The 25,024-nt window shown below is 36.5% G+C and overlaps 1 protein-coding gene across 6 annotated transcripts in view; it reads right to left on the bottom strand.

Annotated features, from left to right (window-relative positions):
* The window catches only part of Shal (Potassium voltage-gated channel protein Shal), a 264,104-nt gene that overhangs the window by 29,850 nt on the left and 209,230 nt on the right, over positions 1 to 25,024 (bottom strand). The window contains exon 6 of one of the 6 annotated variants that reach the window (XR_016547418.1): positions 19,801 to 19,947. The exons of 4 other annotated variants lie outside the window; for them this stretch is intronic. The gene's annotated coding sequence lies outside the window, so the exon portion shown is untranslated. Of the gene's footprint in view, positions 1 to 13,015; positions 13,148 to 19,800; positions 19,948 to 25,024 lie in introns of all 6 variants that reach the window. One more of the 6 variants, XR_016547417.1, reaches the window with a different exon arrangement.

Here is a 25,024-nt window from a genome sequence, read left to right as displayed (position 1 = left end):
ATTTGTACTTAATCATGTTTTTCGATCTCCTTTTGTTACCTTTTTTACCTTTCGCACCTCACGTTGAAGTGTATTACTGTAAAATCGACATTATGAACCATTGTTTATTTTTCAATTCAATCATTTCTGCGATTTCTTGAAAAAGTTTACATTCAGAGACGACCTTAGGCCAATTCAGTCTATTGGACCCACTCGAGCCCAGCGGTTTTTTTTTAGCTTACCGTCAAAATTAGAGTCCAACTAGCATAGCATCAAATTCTATTTGTTCTACACGTATCATTGAATGTTGGGTAGCAAAGAGCTTGTAATTTAACAAATAATTCAGGAATTTTCAGAGAAAAAGGAAGAAAGATTAGGCTTTAAATAAAAATATATACTCTACAGTTATAAACTAAATGCTCATTTGTTCAAAGAACACAAGAGCCGACCCTCGTGGGTAGCACAATTGGTAGGATCTCTGTCCTCCCCCACACCGGGTGGAAAAGACTTGAGTTTGAGTCCCATTGATGGCAGGAGGAATTTTTATGAACCTTTTTCACTACGTGGCTGAGTTAGTCTGTCTCAGGCGTGGGTACCATGGCTTTTCGTCCAGCAAACAGAAAATTGACCTCAGAACACAGACAATATACACGGAGCAATATAGTCTTAGTCGCTGATACTCCTAAAACCCTTCTACAATAACAAGAGCCGAATTGTGTTTTAACAGTAACTTATATTTATAATAAATTGCAAATATATTGGTATTAATTTATACTTTCTTAACCCCGAACACATGTCTTTAATTCAAGTTTAGGGTTTTATGTTCGGCGATTTAAGTCGGTCTTAAAATTTTAAACGAATATGCAGTGCTTCAGAGGCCAACTTATACGTTTATTTCCCTCCTTTATTTCCGGCCAACTTATTTCCCTCTTTATTTCCCTCCTTTATTTCCGGCCAACTTATTTCCCTCTTTTCGTGGGAAATAATCCTCCCTGAGATTTTTATTTAATCAACTGTATTAAAAGATACACATGCATTCACTTATAACACCGGTGTTTTCTTATATTTTTAAGCAATAGGGATATTACTTTATTTATTCTTTGTTTTTACTTTCAATATTAAAAAAAAAAACGTTTGGTTTTATGTAAAATAAGTCATATTGCTTTCGGTTGTTCTAATGCATACAGTTTTATTTATAACATAAAGAATACAAGTTTATTTGGAAGTCGAGAGGACTCTGGTTTTTCATCCATGAAAAACAGGCAAACTACCCAAAAATGAACGCAACTTAGACATACAGCGACGCCTCCCAGCATTAGTTACCTCGGCACTAATTCTAAATAACTACCAAATTAATCGTGCAATTTACCATAATCACCATTATTGGAAATGTCTGAACCATTTTACAAACATACATTTGAAAACTTGTTTTTGATTGACAGCCGAGTTGAAACATTTATTCTTTTGTGAAACTTTTACCCGCGATGAAGGGAAAGCAGACCAACTGGAGGAACCTATTTTAGTGGTAGAAAGTTTAGCCTGTTGCATTTAGATCTAGAAACGAACAATGTAGAGCGAAGTAGAAGGGACAGTGAGAAGGGCATCACATCCGCTATAGAAGAAGCGTGTACAGGTCATAGATTTCCTTTCTTATAGCGATTGTTCAAAGGCAGCTGCTGAAGACTAATGGAAAGCTAGTTATTGATTTCCATTGTGTTCGCAGGAACATTCTATCTATGGTACTCTTTATAAAATGAAGCTGTTGGTTTTTCTTGTGATGGGTATGTTTTCCCGTAGTAAATTCTGCATTCTGCTCCAAAATACCCGTGCGTACACTTGGCGGTGATCAATTCGGCCAGAATTTTGGCGAAAATGTTTTTGAAAATAATGAGATACTGTCATTCTCACGATTGTGAATGACTGTCTTAACACTTTTTAACAACCAGAAGATCCAATACTATATTCCAAGAGTCTTCTGGCGATTAGAAGATGGCCTGCAGACGGGAAGAAGGAGGCATAGAAGGTGATGAGATACAAACCTTGTTTTGAATAACTAGGTTTGTATTTGTGAATTCCTGTTTAATGCATCAGAGAGTACAGTTGATTTTGACTCTGGTAGCTTCAAAGTGCTTGGAGAAGTGTGGTGTCCCATTACAGTGGCAGGAGGTTCCCATTATATTAAATGTAGATCTCAATACTATTTGGATTAAGTTTTTTGACGAAATTATTTGAACTAATGACGAAAGTAAATAAGTAGAGATAATTTATTTTTTAAGAAAGGAAAATATGCGAAAATTTTTGCATTACTTTTCCATTAGTGCCCTTGCTTCTCCAAACCCTTCTCACATCCATTCACAAGCTTCTTAATACCCTCTAAGATGAACGTTTTTGGTTGTTAGTGAAGTCACTGGTGCACGACTTTTTCTTCACTTCACCAACATCTGAAAATTGACGTCCACTAAAGTTTTTATTCACACAGGCAAAAAAGTAATCTGGAGTCGCGAGGTCCGGACTGTAAATGGGTGAGGGAGAAGTAATAAGATCATTCAAAAATACTGAAATTATTGAACGGTCTGAACGATCAACGAACACTTGTTTTGCCACTTCTAAATCTTTCCACCTGTCTGTACACCTTTCTTTCACTAATACACTTTTCTCCATATTGTGTTAGCACAAGATAGAGAAAAGAATGTTCTTCTGCGAATCTGGAAGGGTTTGATCCCTGGCCAGAAAAATTTGATCACAGAACGTTGTTCACCAAAGGCACAATTGGAAAACAGAGCCGACATGGTTACACCTCGACTTGTAAAAAAAAGTGGTTTTAAAAGATTGGCTCGAATCCTGAAATATTTCTTAAGAATAATATTTAGTTCCCAGATCAAGAACGTTTAAGATTTGCATTTTCAAGGATTTTTAGGAGAAGCAATAAATCCTAAGTTTTTGAGTTACTAGAGTGTGTTACTTTTGGTAAGACTCCCGTGTTACTGAAATACTCATTGCATGCAGCATTCGTAAAAACGGACTTTCGCTGTATACAGGGTATTTTTAAAAAGTCTCAAACTTTGGGAGCTTGTTCTTCTAAACATGGGGATGAAAAAAGTTTATATGGACATGCTTCACTTCGACGTTATAAGCTGTTTTCTTTTTTTTCATAGAATGAAAATACGCCTGTAAATAAGTAAAATGATAAGTTAATTTTAATCATTTGCATATCTGACGTTACCGTTCATATGTACAAGCTTTGGATTGAATCCATGTACTCCTTCATGAGGCGTCTTTTATTTTTTTTTAAATGAGTCGTCAGTTGGTTTGTTTATCAGATGTCCTGAAGTTATCTGTCAGCGAATAACTATTCCTGTTATTTTAAACCCGTTTGCTATTTTGTAATTATTTTTTCACGAATAACTGAAACACTGAAAAGGCAGACATTCATTTATTAAGCGGGAACGTGAAGTTCAGCGTCTCTACCGAGAAACTTTTCTACAACGACTGTCTAGTCAAGGATACTTTTGCAGAAGTCCACCGATGTAATGTTCTTGTTTATACTCCGGCACGACCACCAGGTCAGTGGAGTTTACAATAAATTAATCAATACAAATGTTAATCGTATTTATCAGTCAAGGCTTGAACCCCGGTCCACTCAAAGAGCGTGTGCTACTACACTCGCGCTCCTGACCACTTGGCTAACGTCAGGCCTTTCTTCGAGAGGCTAGATCCTTTTCGCCTATTAGCACTGATTGAAGAAGAAACACAACTGTTCGAACACTTGCTTTCGAGGGCATGATCGAAGAGGGTTTAGAAGTTGCATATTCAACTGTATGGAAAATTCTTCGTGAGTAGCGACTCTACCTATAACACGTTCTGAAAGTGCGATTAAACATTTGAGCTAGTATCGTTGGTGACTACTCCATTGGTCAATTTTTTTTGTGCCATCTACGCTCGGTGGCCAAAATTACAGGCATTTCATGGAGGCGGAACTATTTGCATTGCTGGAAGAATTTCATTGTTTGGAATTCACCGTTAAATGTAGTTCATTCAAGAAAGAGCTCCAGCACATTTTAGCCTCATTTCACGAGAATTTCTTCTTAGGAAGGATACCTCAAATCTCTTGTTTGCGCTACCTGGTTCGTAATGCCCAAGTTTTCCGAAGGCGGATCGTGGGTGATTGCTAAACAAAATCGGAACACTTATTCGACAATAAATGAGAAAACGCTGTTAGGCAAGTATTTCTGCAAGAGGAAGCCATTTAGAACATTTGCTCTGACGTAAAGGAACGTTCTCGTGATTCACTTACAGCATGCATTAATTACTCTAATAAAAAAATTTACTTGAAAGGGACGCGTTTCAAGTTAATTTTTCATCAAGGACTTTTTTCATCCTTACGCTCAGTAGAACATTCTTCCAAGGTTTTACAAGACCTTTCAAAAACACTGTATATTTTTCTATATCGTTTATAGTTCCTGGTACATGACCAAATTAAGCAAATTTCACTGCATACCGTTTCTAAATATTTCGTGAATCAGTGTCTCAGAATTTCGCACTCTGACGGCCTCCATTTTGTTTTAATTATCCAAAAGCTTGTATAAATTATTCACTTACGTTCTTCTAGTAAACATGCCCGGCGGATCAAGCTGTTGTTGGCTCTTTGAGAGAGAAAGACGCCCACATTCTTTCATTGTGAGATATAACTACGTATCCAAGAAACAAAGGGAGACTTAATTTTGAGAATGTTATCTGCCTTTTTAAATTTCCAACGGCGTAATATAAATTGCGCCGAAATAAGTTCAGCTTCGTAAGATTTTCTCTTTATTAGCAAAACGTTTTCGACCGAAATAACGGGCAAAATAAGGCCTTTTCTGCAGAGTAGGAAAAGCGCAGCAGGAAGAGAAAGGTACTTGTTTTAATCTTTTAAAGGTAGCAACCTGTATTCGTAAAAGGTATTATAGCAAACTGAAAGTGGCAAGCGTCATATTGATTCTAAGTAAGGTGGTTGAACTGATCCTCACGCAACTACCAACTCTATTATTCTTAGTCCAGTGGACAGTTATTTACTAAAATAAGGACAGGCACGTATAAAATGAGAACGAGGCGTAACGAATCCAAAAAAAAAAAACACTCAACAGTTTCACATTAAACTTTGTCATACATTAAACGTACTGTTCCCTTTCTAGTTAGCAATTGGTAGGCATTATTTGATCCGTGAATTGCACTCTTCATCATTTTCTGTTTGATAAAAGCGAAAAGAAAACTTCAGAATTGGATTTTATGACTATGACCATCAAGATCTCGCACCTTTCGTATCTGCATTATTTCAGTAGAATGTACACGTTTTGAATACGTACAAGTTTTACTTCGAATGACTGGAATCTGCTTTGAACACTTACCCTCTTACGTTTTAGCAAGTCGCAAATGCTAACAAAAACGAAAGCCACAAATACTCTGGTTGTTTATTTGGCTGAAATAAATAGAAACTGTTCTTATTTATTCGAACTTTTCAAAACTTCTGAAACGTTCAACTTCCAGCTATATTTCTTTACTAAGCATAACGTTGTACTTATCAGCTTATTTTCAAGAAAATAATAAAACTGGTTCTCAACATTACTAGTTAAATAAAGAGCCTTTTTTTTTTTTTTAACAGCAAGTAATGAACACCCCTTTTTAATCAAGGGTTGAAGTACCATAGTTCAATTAATGATGGCCTATATCACGTAGATCCAGTCATTTTCAATCGTTCAAGTGTTCATTAGACTATGTTTAATTTTTAATTAATTGAGATAAATAAGATGAAGAGGAAACGTGAAGAATTAACATCGTACCTCCGGTATCTGAAAATTGTTTGAACAAAGTTTGACTTCAGAAATTGGGGAACTTAAAATATTAAAAATGTTGCGTGTGATATGGGAGAAAAAAATATTTCTTGTGCCTTTCAGGTCTGTAAATTACTTTCTCAGAAGAAAGTAATCAGATTTCCAGAGAAAACCAGGCTTTATTCCTCTAATTTTTCAAAAATCACTGCGTATTATTTCTGTACATGTCTCTTCATGAGCAGACAAAATGAGTATAAGCACTTCACCCTTCAGAGATACTTTCAAAAGTATTTCTTCTGCGTATGTAAGTTCTTTAATTCTTGATTTCGAATGAAATATCCATCTCCAAGACACATTTCTAAAGCAGGTGTTCTTTGTGTACAATAGTGAAATGTGGCCTGGAATGCTCAATTTCCATTTTGTGACTATGGCTATCAGGCATCAGTGCATTGCATCTATAGACTGTGTGTATTCCATGGTCCATTTCCTTGTTTTATTGGATGATAAACCAGAATTTGTGGTTTATCATGCGGTATAAAGCCATAACATTTCTTCTCGTCTTGATGGGAAGAATCTTGTCTTCACAGACGGTGTAGCAGGGCAGCAAATTTAAATAGGAGGGTCGTGGAAATGAGATATAACCATCTAAAATGGAGTAGTAATGCCAGGAACTTCGATTTCATTTAGCATCTCTGGTATTTTAGCGAGCTCTATTTCTATTCACCTGTTATTTAAAAATTTAAGGCTGATCATTTAATTCGCGGAATGACACTGCCACCCTACAACCACCCAACTTTCAAGTGACTGCCAGTAAATGGCAGGAGAGTGCATGTTCAAAAATACGTGCTGTCAGTGTGAGCTGCCTAAGAAAGAAGAGTATGTCATGAAACTTGGCCCTCGGGGATAGCACAGTGTGTATAAGCACCGTCCTCCCCTATATCGGATGGAAAAGGCGCTGGTTCGTGACGCGAAGAATGTTTGTGGGTTTTTTCACAACGGTCTCAGGCGAGGGTTCAATGTTTCTTATTCCCGGAAACTGAAGTTTTTCGTCCAAATGGACCACAAAGTATACACAATTCATAATATATCCGGTGTAATATGGTCTAAAATCCTACAACAACAATATCATGGGACAGCATTCTAATGTTCTATGGTACAATTAATTCTGTGATTCAACATCGTCTATCATATTCAACTGATAACTTTTAAGAGTCTGATGATACGTAATCTAAACCTTTTGTATATCTGCAAAATGTTTTTCGAGTGTTCAAATTATAAATGAAACCTCGTTTTAGAAAGACGTTGCTGCCTTTTACTTCAAGTATTTTATAATGAGTAACTAAAACAAAATCAGGTTGGTGTCTCTAATTGTATTGACTTGTCTTGAAGGCGTTTCGAAGAATTGTAAGGCATTACTGAGCACAGCGTTATATTTGTGGAACGTACAATTATTTCTACTTTCTTTTACATCCGAAAATTTATGAACGTGAAATTCCAGGATATTCCGAATGCGAAAGAAAGTAGAAATAAAAGTATCATAATCTTTGTTACTCTGAATTTAAAAGGTGTCATATTAGGGTTGCCCAAGCACTGACTAGTGTGTAATTTGTCCGTAAATTGGACATATGTAATAATATAGACATATTACACCTATGTGTGTTCTCTGGTCGATTTGCTGGACGAAAAACAAGAATTTCAGGCGCAATCGTCTTATCCACGCCTGAGACCGACTAACTCAGTCATGGAGTAAAATATTATCCCGAACTAGACTGTGATAATGATTGATCGCTTTGTTACTTCTATAACCTTCTTGGCAGTCAGTCATTTGCAAAAAGAAAAGTACAGTTACAATACTAACTAAAATATAAGAAGGAAAACCATTCACACGTTCGTTTCTTATCAACAGAAGCATACCTTCACTTCAACTCAAGTTATACAGAAGCGTGTGAATAGTTTTAATAAATTGTGCTTCCCTTATTTTAGCTTCTCTGACGGCAGAAAGTTGAAATACGAACATTCAAGAAGTTTCTATGTTATACGAGTTGGAAAAGAACACATTTTGTTACTTTACTTTCATCCTTATCGTATTAATAAACTGAAAAGATTCACTGAGACTGTCAAGAATAAACATTCTCAAATAGTTTTTTTATCTACATAAACAATGCAAGCTTTGCAGTTTAAGTCCTTTAGGAGACTAAAGGACTTAAGTCCAATCCGAATGTTGAATTGCTACCAAATCTAGGTATTTAAGTGAGCGTCCCCACTTAAGACAAGATTAATACAGAAAGGCCTGCCAAGTGTTGTCAAGTATTTTGCGCTGAAGCCGAACAGTCTCCGATCTCCATTTCATTCTCACCTCCTCCCAAAAGAGATATATATTGAGGACCATTTCATTTTAATGAAATCGATACCTTACGTCGAAAAGAAAGTTAGATATCTGAGCACTTCAATCTCAGTGTACACGTCTCAGTGAGAATGAGTGTTTCATTAAATTAAAAGGTATTATGCAACGAGCTTAAGAATATAATTCGGCAATTTATCAGCTTCGTAGTAACCGATACTTTTAAGCAAGCCTGTTAAAATTTCAATACATCTTTCTATATGAAACAATACGCAAGATACGTAACACTGAAGCCGAGAAATCGGACTCCGAGCTCCATTTCAATCCCACCTCCATCAGGTTAGATTACATACCAAAATATTCTGTGTGTAATGTAACCTGAATAAAGGAACATGCGATAATTAATTTATTTTTGATCAATAGGAATCGAAAATAAAACGAATCTTTTAGTTTCGTTTCCTTCCCTTCTCCATGTAATTTCAAAAATTCTTCACAAGAATTTTTGGTGGCTAAAGGTACTGAAAATTTCGATTTTTCAAAAATATTTACGCAGAAATACGTATAATATACACATTATCCTACCAAAACGTCATGGACTCTAATTATAAGAAAACATTTATTCAAAAAATTTAATCACAATTTTTTAACAGCCAACCTTTCGTCATAATGGTTCGGTGTACTGTGGAAGATTTTATATTAATTTCTGGTAGAAAGCTGGGCATTGTACCTCGCTGCTCCTTTAGAGCATTCGTGGGCTCCACTAATGAGGATCCCATAAATGTTCTAATATCTTGTCAATGTCCCTGATTCTGGGTTTAAAATGTTCATTTGAGTTGAGGTCGTTTTCTATTTTGGCCACTGCAATTTTCCATGTGTTCCTCAACGTTTGAAATGCGTTCCCGGTTAACCACCCCTGGTCATCTTTACTGGGAAAATATTTTCATATTTCTTAGTCATACAATTTTCTGAAATTAGAGACATGTCCCGCGACGTTTTGTAGGATAGCGTAGACATGTAGTGAAAACATGAGAAACACAATCTAATGGATTATTAACTCGGAAATCATCGATAACTAGATACAGTAAGAGCAAATAAAAGCAAAAGTCTTGACAACTTGAACATTGATTCACGCAAAATTGCACATAAACAGTGTAATAAAATGACAGGCTCGAGCGTACATGCTTCAAAAAAAAAAAGAAGAAAAAAAGTTAATCTCCGGAAACTTAATTAACCAGCACCAGTTTAACAAATTTCCAGATCGACAGTGGAGATGCAAAGCAATGCGCTGTTGATATGAATTTCCTTTTTTGCGTATGATGGATCTGTTGTTCGGTTCCTCGCAGAGAAACTTTTTATATATTTTTTATTTTCAGGCTGGTTTTTCTTCTCTCACTTTTTATTGCTTTGTAGTTTCTATTCTCATTTCAAATAATTCTCATTGCATGAAATGTCAAGACCATTGAAATGATGTGTGGACCGGGTGTAAGGCTACTACGTGCAAATGAGACACCTCAAGCAAAGATTTATGGTTGACTCTTTAAGGCAGTTCAATGAGATTCTTAAGAGCCTCACCCTATTTAAATGAAAGGGAAATTTGTTATTCTAGTATTCTACAATAATACTCGTAGATGCAATGCTAGACCAAGAGCTTAAATAAAACTGAAGCCAATATATTCGATTACGAACAGCATAATTTGTGTCCAAAATTCGAAACTTTAACAGCCAAACGCGAATTAACCATATCAGATCACGTGAGACTGATTGATTTATGCTAGTGAGTATTGAGTAACTAACAAGAATGGTATAAATCGCTACTGAAACTATTTTCCATGAAGGAAGCGTATGTACACTACATTACCGAAAGTATTAAGGATAATTTATTTGTTTATACCAATTTATATCAGGGGTCAAGAAATATTTCTCTATTCCTTCAGAAGAGAAACTTTTATGGGCTTTTTTTTTATTCCGAAAAATATGATTTTTCATCGAACAAAGCAGGCAAATCGACCAGGGAACACATGCAATTTATGGACATAATACAACATGAGCATTTCCTTCAGCAGAACAGTTTTAAATTAGCAGAGTGGGGTTGTTCCCTACCATGTCGTTTAAATTTATTCCAAACTGGTTCGGTTGAGCTCAAGTCGAGAATTTCAACTACCCGTTCACCAGTGTTACATTACTCTCCCAAACGAATCCGTCCACACATCCACTGCTTCACGAAATCGAGCATATATCGAGAGTCAGCTAATATTTCCAAGAGAATCTTTTTCCTTACCTTTAGGGGCCATTTCTTCCGAATACATCACTGCATCCGCTGCTCATCATTAATTTTCATGATGAAAAGTTTGCGGGAGGCAGCTCGACCGTAGAAACTCTCTTGATATAATATTTTGCGTAGCGACAACTTCTGTTCTTCCCGGGTTCTTTTGGATCCTTCTTTGGCAATCTTCGTATGGGTTCTCCACACAGTTAGGCCAACTATTTGGAAATTCGTTGTTAAATTACTCATTTATGGTCTCTCTGGCCGACGTAAACTTTGGAATAGTGTAATTCCATCCTTAGTCGTGTGTTATGTCATTATACCACCTCTTCACATTCAGATCCGCTGACGTCATTTTCGGGTAGGATCCCGATTGTAAATGCCACCTTTAATTTCTGCAGATGGGTTTATAGAACTGCGCTACCATACTATTCTCTGTAACATTTTCATATAAATAATTTGTGTAAATTCTTTTTTTTCTCTGTAGTTTTGGCACAGCATATATTCTAGAAAAGTAAATAGTTCTAACAAGAGAGGTATTTTGCGTAATAGTTCTAACAAGAGAGGTTTACTGCTACAGTAAACTATTTCTTAGATCACATTTTTGAATAATATTTCTTAAAAAAGAAACTTTTGTTCGGTCTCAGCGTAGAGAGTTAATTTTCCAAATGTAAATGCTTAGTGCGATGCATCAGTTCTGTACGCAATAAATCACTGAATTTGTTGAAATGGCAGCGTTTTCTTTATTGTGAATACCTTCACAACGAGTTGCCTGTCATTGTACTAATTCGAATAAGTAATTCTTTCCCATTAGAGAAGACTATTGCTACTTATTTTCAATGGATACCACCACCCGGCCGTTTCCGGTACATTTGGCCCTTCATCGGTGGGTGGGTAGGTCCTATTAGTGGGTTAGCAATGGTTATACCCAGTAGTATAACCACTGATAACCCAATTATAAAGTTTTTCTGTGTTTCATAGAAAACACAGTAATGCGAGCTTTGAGAACTTTTGAGCGTTTTCATGAAATGCTCAACGGAAGGTGGTATTACTGTAGCATTCAGCCCTGTCAACTACTGTTTGAAGATTAGTTGGCAGTTCTCGAATAAATAATTAAAATGGAGTGGAGTTGGCAATGAAAGAACTTTTTCATTTCATTGAACTACATAACAGTTGAAGGACGCCATATTCAGACAAGTTACGAACAACTGATGGATCGAACGTTCCGTTCCTTTTAAATGCTAGCGGTGTTGATGCTTTTCAATCTTGAACCACGAAATATATTTCGTAACAAAACGCACTGATCTGCACGAAAAAATGCTCAAGTGTGTAGATAACTTTAGTGTTTATTTTTGGAATTTTTTATGGGCATTTTTCACAGTGTGGCTGAGTTAGTCGATCTAAGGCGAGTTTGTATGATTTTTATCGCCAGGAAATTCAGGTTTTTCATCCGGCAAACAAGCAAATCGACCACAGAACACACGCAATTTACAGACACAATGTACTAATGCTCGACAGCATTAATTGCTTTGGTGTTTAACTTACGCAGATATTCTGTTTATTTAGTATTCTTTTATGCACAAATACCCACTAACGTTATTATTTGTTTAATTGCTCGGTAGAAGGAGTAGTTAGTACCTTTCAAGTATTTCAGCAATTTTCGTGTGATGAGAGAGTTTAATTTAGCCATCATAAAGTTTAAATGATTCACTGCAGTTAAAACGATTTTATTGCCATAATATACCCTCGTTTTAACGAACTTCGATAAAGAAGGACAGGATTTTTGGTCTGTACGAGACCCAAGGCCGTAACTGTTGTAGACTGATAGTATTTACCATTAGTTAAAATATTTTCTCAATTAAACAAATTGAACCCACAGCTAACGAGGTTGCTCCAGACATCTGGTAGGTAAAAATTAACATTTTACATTTTTTAAATTATTATTTCACAGCACACCGCTTTTGGATACGAGTATTCTAGCAACTTCAGCCACTATATACATATATATATTTCTTTCGAGTTTCCATGTAGTTCATTAAAACGAGATTTTACTGCAGTATTATAAACGATAATCAATTGTTTCAACAGTTTACATTATTTATGAAATTAAATCAAAATATTCATCAGACCAAATTCAAAATAGCAGTCATTATTACTAAATGATAAATACAGTGTACTGTATGGTACTTCATAAGTTCATTTGATGTCATAACAACAGATCACTTATTCTTAGTTGACTAATTTCGAAGTTTCTTATAAAACACAGAAAAATTTGTGTTTTTTTTAGTTTTCTTTCTATTAATTTATCAAAATTAATTAAATTAATTTCTGAAAGAAATTAATTAACCTCGCACATAGAACAGAACATGAAACCTAATTTAAAAAAATTAAGCTATCCACTTTCGGGAAGCCTTAGAGGTTGTATTTGAATCTGATTTAGAGATATGAAACCGCCCAAAAGTGTTTTTAGTTCAATTTATTCAGTTAAGAGTTAGGGAATGTTTATAATTATAAAGCTACCTCGCAATCAACCTGTACGTAGGCTATTAAGGTTAGTTTTTACACTACAAAATGAAGAGGACAGGCCACATTAGATTTCAAAATCTTAGACTACATAATAGTTACCAAAGTGTATCCGAAATGACGCCCTTCATCGTATAGTGTGGAGCGCTGTGGGATCGATTTCCGTCTAGACAGAGGAACTTTTAAGGATATTTTTTCCCTTCCTGGAAACTCGGTTTTTCATCCGGCAAATGACTATAAAATACATGCATTTTACAGTCACAATATGCTGATGACACATGATTTTTTACCCTGATACAAAATCAAACAACACGTATCATATACTGTGAATAAATAAATCTGTTCGGTGTAATTAATTTTTACCAATATTTTGTACCCATTGAACTATAGTTTCTACATAAACATGGAGTTAAATGTACTAATTCTGCCAAATATATAAATATAATCACCGGTAACCTTATTTTGTTTCTGACTTTATGCACTCACTCCAGCAATATTTACACCTTCCATTTAAGTATTGCTGGAAATCATTATCTGGAAGATCTTCAGTAGTGCCCTCACATCGCACTAAAAAATATACAGATCTTTTCTTTCGGTATCAAACGAATTATCCACTGAATTTGTTCCATCACAAGAAAGATAGACTTTCACAAAAAAACTATAATTAAATAACACTACTAAAACATCAAGAGGAATGGGCCGGGAACTTAACAAGATTGGCTGAGTGGAGAACAGAGTGGCAACTCATCTGCCGGAAGGGGATGACAAATGCATGATGGATGGATTGATTGGAACATCCGCTGATCTAGCCCGTGGACTGTTTCTTTGATTTTCCACACTGAAGAAAGGATCTCATTTTGAATCAGTTGAAGGTACTCATAGCAAATGTGAGGCATTAATGATTTCTAGGCATGGCACAGACATTGCATTGTGTATAAAGTCAGAAAGAGCGTACAGTGCGGTTGTGTACATCCACTAAAGATTAGCGATAATTTTTTAAGAATTATCCCGGTTACTTTATTATCGGAATCCATACATGCAAATCATTTCAAAAATCTACGGATCTTTTATGGAAATTCATTCGAATATGTTCATTAATGCATGCGATTTTTGCGAAACAGATTCCAAATATTTCTCTTTTAAACGCATTTATGATGAAGTTAACTTTTGTTCAGTAGTAGAGACCTATAACTACAGGAAAAAACTCAAAGGTCGGAACAGGGTACGTGTTACTTCTATGTATACAACCAACTAAACTGTAATTGAGATTAATATATACTAATCCTTTACATTGTCAAAATAAAACTATATAAACTACTGTATATAGAACTAAAATTCTTAGAAACTAAATAGAGATAAAAAAATAGACACTGTTTAATTCTAAACTTCACATGGAAGTTGTTGTAGGGTTTATCGCATCAGCGACTAAGGCCATATTGCTCCGTGTAAATAGTCTGTAAATTGCGTGCGTTCTGTGGTCAATTTTCTGTTTGCTGGAATAAAAATCCGAGTTTCCGGACGAAAAAAGCACGCTACCCTCGCCTGAGACCAACTAATTCCTACGTTGTGAAAAAAGCCTATACAAATTCCTCCCGTCCTCGACGAAGCTCGAACGCGGGTCTTTTCCACCTGGTGGGGGGAAGGACAGCGATCCTGCCAACTGTGCTACCCACGAGGGCCATGGAAGCTTTCGACAATGAATACCATCTTTCTTCTTCTTCTTCTTCTTCTTCTTTGGTCCTTAGCTGGCAGCTGGGGGAGGCGGTTGGCCACGCAACCAGTATGCTGCTGTAGGTGCCGCAGGGTTTCGGACTTGCTCTGTGATGTTCTTCCATACCTTACGATCCATGGCTTCAGTCCTGGCCTGGTTAAGGTCGAGACGTCGGCTCTTCAAGTCATCTTCCACTTGCTTGGCCCACGTTTTCCTAGGCGCGGTCCGTTGGATGCTCCATTGGGTGGGTCGTTGTCTCCAAAGGAGTGTGGATGGTATTCTGTTCGTGCCCATTCTACATACGTGGCCAAACCATCTGAGCCTTCGCTTCTGGATTTGGTCGGCAATGGTTGGTTGCTGTTGGCATCTGGCGCGGATGGTATCATTAGTGATGCGGTCGCGAAGAGAGATGCCCAAGATCTGCCGCAGGCATCGCATTTGGAATACCTCAAGTTTGTTCAAATCTAACTTGAGACAAATCAAAGGATCAAAGTCCGGAAGAGTCGGATTTTAGTCTTTGTGGAAATGTTGGTCCTCTTCCACAGACACCATTTGAGCGAGGCGAACGCAGTGGCCGCCTGTCCAATTCTGCTGTGGATTTCCATGGTGGATGCAACTTTCTTCTCTTGGACCAGCGACCCAAGATATTTAAAGTCCTGCACTTGCTCGATCTGGACGCCTTCGAGATAGATGGTGGCTTGCGACCCATCTGTTGTCAGGGCCTTTGTCTTACCAGCATTGATCTTCAAACCGTATGGCCGGGCAATGCGGGCAATGTCGTAGAGGATGTCCGTGGCTTCAGCGTCGTTACCGGCAAGGATATCACTATCATCAGCAAACATCAGGTCAGTCACATAGTGATCCTTGTCATATTGTATGCCCTGTCTGTTTCTGAATGCTTGCCTCATAATGGCGTCAACCACGATGTTGAAAAGCAACGGGGAGACTACATCCCCTTGGCGGACTCCAGTTTGGATGGTAAATTCCTCTGATAAATCGTTCTGGATGCGCACCTGGCTGGTTAAACCGTTGTATGCAGTTTGGAGGAGTGTGATGACTTTTCGAGGTACATGTTCAACCTCTAGTAGTTTCCATAAGGCAGGCCGGTGGACACAGTCGAAAGCAGACTTAAAGTCAATGAAAACAATGACAGTTCGCTGTCCACACCGGATCCTCTCCTCCATCAGCTGACGAATGGCAAAGATTTGATCACAGCATCCTCGCCCGGGTCTAAATCCTGCCTGTTCTTCTCGACTGGTTTGCTCGCGATGTTTTTGCAGTCTTGACTGGATGATCTTCATAAAGACCTTTCCGATGATGGAAAGGAGGCTGATGCCACGGTAGTTCTTGCAGTCCCGGTTATCACCTTTCTTGTGGATCGGTACGATAATGGCTTTCCTCCATGTTAACGGAATTTGTTCAGTGCACCAGATGGTTTTGAGGAGTGAGTGTAGTCGGCGAAGCAGTACATCTCCCCCGGCTTTGATCGCTTCTGTGGTGACTTGGTCCACTCCTGGTGCCCTGCCATGCTTCAGGGATTGTATGGCTGCTTTCACTTCTTCTACTGTAGGCTCAACATCGACCATGGAGACCTCAGGGGGGTCGATCGAGAGTGCTGTTGCTGGCGGTCCCTGAGGTGGGTCGTGATTATACAAAGCTTTGAAGAATTCACTCCACCGTTGCAGGCGTTCGGATGGTGATCGCACGAAGGTCCCATCAGCATTCTTGATGTTGTCACTAGTCAATTTGGTCTTTCCACTCAGACATCTGAGGGTGCGGTAGAGAGTGCGGTACTCGTTTTTGGATGCCGCCACTTCAAGATCGTCTGCCACTTGGTTCCAGTATGCTTCTCTTTCTGCTGTCATTCTTTGTCGGACTTCTCGGTTTAGCTGCCGGTACCGTTCAAAGTCGACCAACTTTGCCTGTTTCCGTTTGTCCACGAGGTCGAGGCACTCGTCTGATATCCATGGTTGCGTTCGACGTCGGGCAGGTGGACATAGGGGCTTGGCACATTCCAGGATGGCATCAGAGATCTGCTTTTCTTCTTCATTTATATCCTCGGGCACGGCCAGCATCTCGAAGCGGTTGGATAGGGCGATCTGATATGCCTGTTTGTTGGCAGCATTCATTAGCTGCCTCCAGTCCAGCTTGGCTGACCGAGATGATCTTTTTGCATGCCATAATTTGAGCTGCACCTTAGCCCGGATGAGGTAGTGATCAGATCCGCAATCAGGTCCCCTCATGGCACGAACGTCCATGAGTGATGAGCGAAATCTGGCATTGATCAAAATGTAGTCCAGGATTGCTGAGTCCTTGCCAGATGGATTTCGCCATGTAAGTTGATGTTTTTGAGGGTGCTGGAAATGGCTGTTTCCAATGATCAGGTTGTTAGATGCGGCAAAGGACAACAAACGTAACCATCTTTCTAAACCATAACTGTCTTAAATCTGGTTACCTCTTGAAAAATCGACTAGATACGTTGTTAAACCATGTGAAACACTGCTTAACCAGGTCTCTTGTGAGTTTATTTAAGAGGTCACCAGACTTAAGGTAGTTGCGGTAGAGAAAGGTAATATCCATTGTCGAAAACTTCAGTATGTAATTTTCAGGGTATGGTATTTTATCAGTGGTAGTTGTGGGAGATACCTTGCGGATGGACTGATACACAACGAGTTTTATGAAATACTGTTCTGTCGAAATAAATAAGGTCCCTCTTTATAAATTACGCCAGCGTTGGATTTATCTGGGAAAAAACAATGTGATAGTGATTATACAGTCTCTCAGATCTGTGACCTGAAAGCAACAGAACCATTGTGGAATGGAAAGATAAGTTAGTGCTCGCCTTTCTTTTTTTATTTTAATGTTTGTAATATTCTCCCCATGGAGGAAAATATTACAAACGTTGCTTGCCCAATCAAGAACTATTCTGTTTAAGAAACGGAGAAACATTTCCTTTATCATGTACGATAGTCAGTGGAAAGCGTTCCCTAAACACAGGCCAAAGGACCCGTAAAGTTAAACTGCAGCCATTCCACTATAGGATGGAATCCTCCTCAAGGATTCATGCTGAGGGAAATGGACGATAATCTGCCACGCTGGACCAGTGCCGATTGGCAGATCGACCGTATTTAGCAGTCAGGAGCTTGAACCCCGGTCTACTTAAAGAGCATATGCTACAGCACTCCTGCTCTTGACCACTCGGCTACAGAGGCCTACGGAGGTATTGTATTAAAACATAATCTGTAAGGGGTTGACTCCTGGAATCCTAGTATTTTGGTTGCACAGGGTAGTTTGTTATTTAATGTTTAAATTCTGAGTTTTGTTAGGGAAAAAAAGATTTACACGAACATACAAAATAAAAAAAAACAGTTATTTTATATGCGGTCATATAAATATTTTGTGTGACAACAGAGAAAGAGCGGCTTTGGTTTATTTGCCATGTGATAGCTACGTGTTACGAAATTGCTTGTTGTTCTTAATTTTATATTTCCTATTCTGTTCAGCTCTTTTCCATATTTAATTTTTTTCCTTGTTTCACATATGGCAGAATTTGTAAATAACATATATTTAAGAAGATTTAAAAATTAAATAATTCGCGTAAATTTAAGAAACGCCTAGAGAAGACTGAAAAAAATATAATAAATAAATAAATAAAATTCATTACGAGTAAGACTTCAGAACAACAGAAGAGATTGGCTGAAAAATATAAAGCATCATATACACATGAAACAAAAAACTGTAGTGAAAACAGTGAAACTGACACACACGTAAGAAAGTCATAATACAGAAGAATCATCATAAAATTAATGATTCCAATTTCTTTTAATCGACTTGTTCAGTCCAAAAATAGTCTATGGATAAAATATTCAATTTTTAATGCGAAAAGACTCAATTTATAAAATTTTACATCGTGCTGCTGCGATTTTTTTTATCTCAAAGGCGTGGCGTGTTTATTATTTATCTACTTTGGTATAGTTTCACTCCTTCATCCACGGTTGGTTGGTGTAGGGTTTCTAGCGCATCATCAACTTAGGCCATATTGGGTCTAATATGCCTGTAAATTGCGTGTGTTCTGTGGTCGATTTGTTGTTTGGTTTGCTGGCTGAAAAATCCGAGTGTCCGGGAGAAAAAAAACCACAGTTTTTTTCTCCCGAACCCTGTTTTAACCCTGTTTAATGTACAAACAAATTACAAATTTGAGAGGATTAAATGATGGAAGTATTCATCAATTAATGAAATCGCATATATTCGTAGAGTCCACGAAAACAGTGTCATATACTCGTATTATAAAAGGATGTGTACAGTTTGCACATTTTATGTGTTAAGAATAATGTCAAGTTCAAATGCAAAATAACTCGAGTGGAAAAACTTTTTCGTTTGCTCAATACTTTCATGTCTGCCAAGAATCTGAAAACTAAACACACTATTACAATATGACGAATCTTAAGAATTCGCGATTCTTAAGAACTGTGCATTAAAAAGAGAAAGCAAATACTTTGTAACATGGCTCTGCATTTATTCAGTTCTTTAAAATTAGAAATCCTTATTAATTTGATAATATGATTACACACTTGTCAATTTATTTTCAGCTACTTTAGCCCTGTCCTCTTTAGTAAATCTAAGCAAATCTAAATGAGGAAAGAACCAAGAAGAAGAAGAAAGTAGCGCACTCACACACCTACTTCTTCAACTAACTTTTCCCTTTTAAACAAAGTATTGCTTTGCATACAAGTAATTTAATCTAATTAGATCCTTCAGTCATTTAAAGAGAATCTGTGACAATTAATATACAGTATTTAATATGGCATTTAAAGAAACCCATATTTGAGAAGGAAATTCGTGCTGGTTTTTCTCATTTAATTTTAATTTCGCTGTAATACAGCGATCGGAGAGCCACTTGCTGTAAGAATACCTAAAAGCAACCCAGTTTGTTTATAGACGTTTAGCCATACAATTATACATATAAGCTATTAAACTTTCATAACAAGAAGCTTTTAGTTTAAAACTTACAATGCAATTAATACATCTTTCCGGGCCGGTTAGAGAAGCAGTAAGAAAAGCAAAGAGCTATTCAGACTCAACCCAGTTAAAGGTTTGTTGGTTATTGTAATAGTATTTAGTTAGAGGAAAAAAGGTGCTACTAGTTCCACTGTAGAAATTACAGGTCAGAGCATACCTGGGGTATTGTACTCAACTATGGAATCCTTCTCTTTTAAAAGGACTTAGACCTACTGTAGAGAATACAGAGAAGGGCTAAAAAGACGATCGATAGAATGAGGAATTCAGTTATGATAGAAGACTCCAGCAATGTAGATCACAATCTCTGAAAAGAAAAGGATGACTCAGATGTGATGTGACAGAAGCATATAAAAAATAACAAAATTCCAAAATTTTAAAACTATTTTTCGCTTCCAGCGAAAAAAAAACTAAAAGATATTTGATAATTCTTTTTTGTTTTTCTTATGAAATTTCAAGGACAAATAATCCGAAATTATGTAAGAATTAAGAGCAAAGCATAAAAAGAAATAATGTGAGGAATGAAAGAAGAAGAAAATAAACAGAAAGAAGAAAGAGATCCCAGAAAACTGTAAAATTAAAAAAAATAAATAACAGAACAGCCAATTCATGTCGTTTTTGTTCAATATAATATTGGGTTTGAACACTAAGTAAAATTAAATTAATAATTGTGTTCTAGTAGACCATTTTTTCAGTGCATTCGAAAATCAGAAATGAGAGTTCTGTTTTGGGAAACTAGTGCATCAAAATAACCTCTCTGAGCATGCTTTCTTGTAGGTGCATGATAACATGGCGACGTTATCCCCTCCTAGACGGATTTTTCCTTAATTCTCCAAAAACCGGCTTTTGTTTGCTTTTCCATACTTTTTTTTTTTTTTTCAGGAAAAGCAATTGATTATGGAAGATTTAATGAATGGGAATTTCGGACATAGGGAATTTTATTATTGGCACTCCTTATTTACAGTCTTGGAAATAGAAGCGTATACCAATGATATTATTAGGCGTGTTTGCATTTAAACTTATGCGTAAAGCGCTTATTGTCTTCACCATGTTCATCCACATCTAACACCTCGGTTTCCAATAACTGATTTTCATATTTTGGCTCTTTTAAAAAGATTTGTCGAGCCATCACAGATTTCATTAAAATTGGACAAATGGAAATCCCGCAGTTATTATTTATTTATTAATTTTTATTTATTTATTTTTTTACATATCACCTAGGGTAATCCATATACCTTTTATGTAGCTGAAGAACTGGATATTACGTTTGTTGCCACGCTCTGACTGGACGAATGAATGGGCAATATGGCGGATGAGTAGTAAAGAAATTTTCTCGGTTTCTACAGTGCGTATATGAAAGGATCATTTTTGCTATCAGTTTACTAAATATAAAAATCATGAATTAATTCTATTTGGGATGTATTAATCGCTATAAAACACGATATGTGTTATATTTCAATTGTTATAAAAATCCAAGAGGAAATAAGAATAGTATACTACAAACATGTTGACTGTGTATATTAAGATCTGAGATACGTGTTGCTATTTGTTTATTTTATTAAATCCTAGAAGATCCGAAGAAATAAATAAACATGGGCATCGATGCATTCAGTTCTAATAATTTATCATTCATTATTGATATTTCAACAATATAAAACATTATATATACATTTAGAATAAGAAACGGAGGAATTGTTATAGCCCCTGAGAAAATGTTCATAACTTTGCTAACCAGAAATCTTAAATTAATAACAGAACGTTTATGTGAGGGACCAATTCCATTAACGATGAGATTATTGATCATTTAATGGACATCAGCAGAACGTGAAATGCTACATTTTCCAAGCCCATTGACCTGAGCGAGCCAGAATCTGAGAGAATTTCCAAACTTAATAGTACTATGAGAATGAAATCTGCGAGTTTCATTAAATGAGTGTGGTCAGAAGAATAAACTGAAAATTTAAGTCGCCATTAACGCTGCTTTTTTGCGTGGTTAGTTGCCGAAATGTTAATTGAATTCAGAGTAATTATGAACAGGGACATGATTTTAATCGCTGAGAAACAAATCGCAAAGTGTACGACTATATTCGAAAAAAGTTTAGATGAACAAACATTGCTCCTTGAAAACAAAATGAAACGGTTTGCACTTGAACTAATTCATTGACCAAAACGTACAAGGCTTTACGAATAACAAATGGCATTCGTTACTCTCCTTAATCAAAATGCTATGAAAGGCAATGCAGTCATATATAGAATCAGAAAGCTTGCTTTGGTTCATAAAACAATAAAAAAGCCAGACTTTTATCAATAATAATTGTGAATTAGAGCTACTATTTTTACAACACTATATGAGCAAAATGGCTACCAATAAGACAGTTTTCGCTGACAAACATTATTCGATTCTCCCGGAAACCAAATGGCGAAGAAGTGTGTATATCAGCATATTCCCAACTAACATTAAGGTTTTGGTCAAAGAGTGAAACTGCTGTTTCTCTCAAAAAAAGCGATAGTGTCAGAAATTTGATTTCAAAAAAGCTCGAGGATGTATATTTGGCTCATTTTAATGGCTTCGTATATGGAACTTAGAATGTCCATTTTCAAAATAATGATTGAGAAATGCTGTTAAGGAGAATTATGATCATTAAGGTGAGTTCTGAGCACCACTAATTACTTTTACTGATTAAAAAAGGTGCCTCCGTAGCCAGGTGGGCAGGAGCAGCAGTGCGTAGCACACGTTTCTTAATAGACCGGGGTTCGAGCCCGTGACCACCAAATACGGAGGATGCGGAAAGGTCAGGGAATGACCACCGCATATCCCCGGAGCAGTATGGCCTTAGTTGCTAATGCTCCTAAAAACCAAATAACAAACAACAAACTAATTAAAAAATAAAGGTACAAAATTATCAGAACAATTTAAAATATATAAAATACAATACGAATTCCTTGCCAAGTTCAGCTTCTGATCTATATAAAAGCAAATAAGATAAAGCTTTGCATGCCTTTCATAATCTCCTCGTTACTGAATAACTGAAGTTCGATAAATGGTTTCATATCAAAAGAAAAGCCTTAGATAAATGATCCAATAATTCCTTGGGTTTCCCATTTCTTATCAGAGTAGATGTGCATCTAACAATATGACTTCATACACACAATCAAACTGTTGTGCTTCATTTATGGTGAATTCTTAAACACTGCTCCTCTAAATGCAAATATGGGTTTAAATGGAAATAATTCTCACTCCCTGACAATTCAGAAGTGGGGTACCCAGGGTCTTTTAGCTAGTATGAATAGATAACTTTTGGTATACTGGAATAAAAAAAGTAAAAGTTGGCAATGGGACAGTATCCGAAACCGAAATATTTTTTTAGGTTAATAATTAAAATCGAATAATGTTTTAATTATGCGAAATATTTTGGAACATTGTATGGTCATTGTATGAATTTTTGTAATGTGGAGAATTAAATAAGTCTTCCTAGCAAATTGTAAATATAATGTGGAAGAGTGCTCGAGCAGACCATTTTGAATTTCCAAAATAGAGCTCAGTATTTATACAGACATACACTGCACCGATTGGTATCAAGAAAGCATTACTTATAATATGAATACAGAAAATAGTAATTGTTTATTCAATTTTTATCAGTATCAAGGTAGTCGAGAACACGATGAGGGATTTTGAAGTAGATAAGAACATTTTATTTGATTTTCCGAAATCTGTTCCTTTGTTTGGTTCCTTTCTTTGGTTTGTGGGGTTGTTCCCTTCATAAAGTAAATATAATACACATGCCACCAAGTGGACCATAACTGTAACTCTGTCAATGAATGTTTTGATTAACTTCATGAAAATCATTAGACTTCACGTTTTTTTTCAGGCGGTAATGAAATTTACTCTCACTTCTCATAATACACTAACTGACAGATGCTGCCTATTATTAATAACCAGTTCCTTAATATTGCCTGCCTTAACTCTCACCAAGAGTGAGGTGGCAATGAATTACTGAAAACCTACGTTTCAGATGACTGCTAGAATGAAATTATACTGATATAATATGTTCCTTCAGCAATAAAAGCTTATTTACATCGACCACTAAACTTTCTGCGACACTGGCAATTCTTGTAGATCTGGATCATAGAGCTACCTTGTGGGAAGGCATAATGCAGCTGTAGTCAATAGGGCTTTTATTAGATTTTTTAAACTTAGCTGTTAGCATCGTCCAGAGATCTCTGTTGATATCCTTTTGTTCTATGCTTACATGGTCATATGGCGAACATCTGTGTCATTCCCAAAATTCATTGCCCAAGCTATTTTGATGATCTTAAGAGCTATGCCCCAACTGCAAATGAATTTGATTCTTTTGACCCATCACAGATCGCTAAGAAATAGCGAAACAAGTAAAAGTTCCAGATGAACTTATCGAGGTATAGCTCATTAAAAATCAGATATCCTTATGGATTAATATATAGATTCCATGTGCGATTTGAGAGTCATCATTCACATACTTTCCTCTATATTTAACATCTTCAATACAATCAAAAACAACTTTTAGATTGGCACACCAGCATTCTTAAATTTTATTTATGTATCATCACCTTTTACAAGGTTTCACATTGTCAAAGTCTTTGACAGCACCTTATTAAATTTACTGCTCCTGCGGAGTAATTTTACAGAGACGTTATCGTTGTTTTCTAATATAAGAAATCATATCTCCAAAACAAATGAAATAATATTTTTGATTCGAAGTGTCACTTCCAATGGAATTCGAATCACTTCGCAAATATAAAACAACGAATTCTGCTTGCTTATTGACATTATCAGTGTAGTTTGAGTACCTTCCAATATAAAAACGATTTCTTATCGTAGGAATGCCATATCATTCACTTCCTTTCAGTTTCTACTTCACTCTATTTCATTTCCCATCTTCCATCTTTAAAAATTGAAAGCTCCATATTCTGATGATCTTCTCAGATGTCCATAAAAAAAAACAGCCTCTTCCGTTATGGTTGAGTTCTCTTTAGTCGCGCTAGAGCTTGGAGGGCGAAGAAAACCTTGATAAAGGACTTATAGTTAACGAATTATGCAATTATAATTCCTTTCCAACAGGTGGCATGAAAGAGAAAAGTAGAAACAAAATGCAATTATTCGATCACTTTTACTTCATAAATGTGGGTTAATCTGCTGAAATGAATAAACACAACATTTCCTTTTCCTGAAATTAGAGTGCGAGAGCACTCTAATTTCAGGAAAAGGAAAACAAATAATGGTGTTATCGGAAAGAAAATTCAATCAAAAGAGACGAGGACTGTCATCACCAGTAATGGTCAGTTTTAAGTATTGTAGCTAATCATTAGTGCAAGTTTTATTTACATATGCACACTACTTCGTGGAA

The sequence above is a fragment of the Mastigoproctus giganteus genome, chromosome 9, assembly GCF_048544385.1.
Source record: "Mastigoproctus giganteus isolate SK-2022 chromosome 9, ASM4854438v1, whole genome shotgun sequence".
NCBI lineage: Eukaryota > Metazoa > Arthropoda > Arachnida > Uropygi > Thelyphonidae > Mastigoproctus > Mastigoproctus giganteus.
This window is presented reverse-complemented; position numbering and strand designations above follow the sequence as displayed.